Source organism: Nannospalax galili, unplaced genomic scaffold (assembly GCF_000622305.1).
Source record: "Nannospalax galili isolate Female #2095 unplaced genomic scaffold, S.galili_v1.0 scaffold6174, whole genome shotgun sequence".
Classification (NCBI taxonomy): domain Eukaryota; kingdom Metazoa; phylum Chordata; class Mammalia; order Rodentia; family Spalacidae; genus Nannospalax; species Nannospalax galili.
In genome coordinates, this window is record NW_008334925.1 from 4,747 (window position 1) to 8,515 (window position 3,769).

The following is a 3,769-nucleotide window of genomic DNA, read 5'->3' on the forward strand; positions in this document are numbered from 1 at the left end:
TGAGTTGTTTATAGTTTGGTTCTGTTGTGAATATACTATCATTAAAAATACATGTATAAGTTTTTGTATAGATGTGTTTTTATTTTACTTAACTACATACTTAGAAGTGAACTTGCAGGATCATGTGGTGACTTGTATTTAAAGATTTGAGTACTGCCAGACTTCCAAAGTGGTTACACATTTTATATATACTTCAGCAATGTTGTATAAGTTCTAGCTTTGGGCCAGCAAGATGGCTTAGTGAGAAAAGGTAGTTGCTGCTAAGCCTGAGAGCCAGCTGAATTTGATCCCTGGAAACTACACAGTAGAAGGTGGAGAACTGGCTGTATAGTAGGATAGACGAGGTAAAACACTGGAAATGTTCAAGAAACATGTTTTTAGTTAGGCTGCAGCCTTGTTTAAAGAACTCAAGTCTCAAAGTCTGGATCTTGAGGGGAAGGAACTTTTATAGTTTAAACCTTGAGTAGTGCATTAAATAGCATCTTTAGTTTCTCTAACAGTAAAGAGTTGTTAGTTTTTACAAAATGTGTAATGGGCTCCAAAATGTCCCTGTCTGAGACAAACAAAAAAGAAATCATTTGTAAAGTAGGTGAGAAACCACAGGTCTGATAGCTATATTGGGACTGAAGAGATGGCTCAGCGTTTATGAGCACAGGTTGCTCTTGTAGAGGAGCCCAGCACCCACGTGGTAGCTAACAACCATCCATAACTCCAGTTCCAGAGGATTCTGTGCCCTCTTCTGACCTCCACAGGTACTGTATGACACAAGTGCACTTACGTGCATGTAGGCAATACACCAATACACATAAAATAAAAATAATAAAATATTTTAAAGACTGGTGGCTATGGCTAGTTATTTTAGCTTTTTCACTATAAACATGTCAGCTGAACTTGTCTGACAGAGAGACACACACAGATAGAAAAGATTAAAATAATCATTTTTTTCATAATTTATCTGCTATGTCATATATCAGCTCCTACAAGTTATCCCCTGAACTCCATACACACTAAAGTAACTAGATGTATTATTGTTTTTTAAAATAATTAAAAAAAATTTCTTTATTATTTTTATTTTATGTTTATGCATGCATTGCCTATATGTAGGTAAGTGCACCCATGTTGTGCAATGTCTGCATAGGTCAGAAGAGGCTGTCGGATCCTCTGGGACTAGAGTTATGGACAGTTGTTAGCTGCCATGTGGTTGCTGGGGTAGCCAACAATTCAGCTTCAGGGAGTTGATAGGGCCCATGGAGTGTCAGCCTACTAATCATTCAAATGCTCACAGGTCACCACACTGAGCACAGACATAGCCTCTCTCCTCTCAGTCACCTACTGACACAGTGTGTGGCACATTAGTTATACCTATAATGCCTCTATGAGCAGTCTGTGTTTCACTTTTTAAACTTTATATCCATGGAGAATTTCTTTTCTGGTCCTATTTGCTATTCTGTAGGCCTCTTGTATCTGGGTGGACATCTCGTTCTCTAGGTTTGGGAAATTTTCTTCTATGATTTTACTGAAGATATTTTCTATGCTTTCACTATGGTGTTCTCCTATGCACATGATTTGAAGGCTAGGTCTTTTCATGGTCTTTTCAAACCTCTCCCATGTTCCTTTCAATTTCTCATTAACTTTTCCTAAGTGCTCAGGTCCTCTACTCTGTCTTCCATCCCCAACTCTATTTTCAACATGATCCATATCCATTCTGTCATTGTGGCTTTCCACTAAGGTTTTTTTAGAAGATAGTAGGTATTTTTTAGAAGACAGTAGGTATTAGAAGATAGTAGGTACAGAAATCTAAGTGGGGCCTCCAGGGTGGTTTCCAATAGTCTGGGTTTCTCCAGTTCACTGGTTGCTGCCTCACTTTATGGGGCCTTTAAACTAGCAAAACTGTGGTACAACTCAGTAGTAAAGCACTTGTCTAGCATGTGTGAAGACCTGATCTCCATCCTTAACAGTGCAATGGTGGCCTGCTTCTGTGGTACAGTGTTTACCTGTTCACCTGAGGTTCCACTTTCCACTGGTTCAGTCATCTGTGGTCAGTCACAGATCAAAACTACCAAGCAGTAAAGTATGAGGTGAGGTCTTGTGCTGTCCAGCCCTGGGAATAAATCATCCCTTTACCCAGCATCCTCATGATTTCATACTTATCAAAACGACTGATGCATGATTGTCAGGCTGTGTTCAACCCTGGTGATGCTGGGAATGTGGGTATGCCAAAGAGACACATGAAATGTAAGGGTGAAACTCTATCAACATATATATATATATATACACACACACATATGGGGGGCAGCACAGGGTCCAGCTCTGCATGTGGCTTCAGGCCTCTGTAGGGGGAAATGAAGCATATACCTGTGGATAAAGAAAGCTGCACTCTGATACTTTTTCTTTGCTGCAGGAAGGTGGGTGACTGAAGATGTTCATGCTGTAAGCCTTGGGTGGAAGGGCCAGTCACAGCCTGGTTAAGATCCAGAAACCAGGAAGAGCAAGATCCAGTTTTGCCCCTGGCTGATCTGGACAGGTGTAGACACAGTTTCATGCAATACCATGGGCCTCATAGTTGTGGCCCCTGTAACCTGTCCATGGAGCTGTTGAGCAGCCCACATTACCCTCCTCCACTTTCTGTGGGTGTCCTAGGCTCTGGGTTGGTCTACACATCTCATTCTAGTAGATCATGTCCTCAACTCTGGACCTTGTTCAGATTGGATTGGGTTTGATGAAGAAGGGCTGTGGTGAGGCTGTGATGGGCTACATAAATGTAGCAGTTCAGGGTGTAGTGGTGGGATTCCAGACTGCCCCACTGTATCTGGTCTTAGAAGTGACAATTATGTAAGAGGAAAAATGGGCTAAAAGTGCTGTAGCAAATGACCCAAATAAACATACATATTCTTGAAAAAAATTAAAACACAGAATAAAGAAAGGATATTGAAAGCTGCAGAAGGGAAAGGCCTAGAGAATAACACCTGATTATTTGACAGAAACCTTTAAAGCAAGAGGAGCCTTGAGAGATATGTTCCAAGTCCACCACAGACAGTTCAAACTACTATACCCAGCAAAACTATGTATTCAAATTAAAGGAGTAGAGTTCCAACTCAGCTGGGGCTATAGGGAGGTCTTGTCTCAAAAAGACAAAAAAAAAATTTTTACGGAGCAATAAAAGCTTTCCATCCTTTAAAGCAAGAGGAGCCTTGAGAGATATGTTCCAAGTCCACCACAGACAGTTCAAACTACTATACCCAGCAAAACTATGTATTCAAATTAAAGGAGTAGAGTTCCAACTCAGCTGGGGCTATAGGGAGGTCTTGTCTCAAAAAGACAAAGAAAATTTTAAAGGAGTAATAAAAGCTTTCCATAATAAAAGAAATTAAATGAAGTTATGACTACAAAGCCATCTCTACAGAGGACACTAGAAGGAATGCTTCAGTCTGACCAGAAGGATAAAAGCACTCAAGAGGTCAGAGGGAAAAAATAAACCATATTAAAACATGTTTTAAAGAACAGGTTATAAAGAGATCTGAGAAAATGTCACAAAAATTGACAAAATAACAGAAGTTAATACATTTCTTTCAATAATAACTGAATATTTATGGCCTCAATTCCAAAGAGACACAGATTAACAGAAAAGGGTATCCAACCAGGCATAGTGGCCCATGCCTTTAATTCCAGCACTTGGGAGGCAGAAAAAGGCAGATCTCTGTGAGTCTGAGGCCAGCCAAGTCTACATTACAAGTTCCAGACCAATTGGTGCTACAGGGAGACCCTGCTT

At 40.3% G+C, this 3,769-nt stretch overlaps 1 non-coding gene across 1 annotated transcript; it reads right to left on the reverse strand.

The window, feature by feature from the left end:
* Positions 1-1,251: 1,251 nt before the first annotated feature.
* LOC115069703 lies at positions 1,252-1,384 on the reverse strand. The gene has a single exon (XR_003848947.1). It is a non-coding gene; the product is annotated as a small nucleolar RNA SNORA17 (small nucleolar RNA).
* Between the last annotated feature and the right edge of the window lie 2,385 nt (positions 1,385-3,769).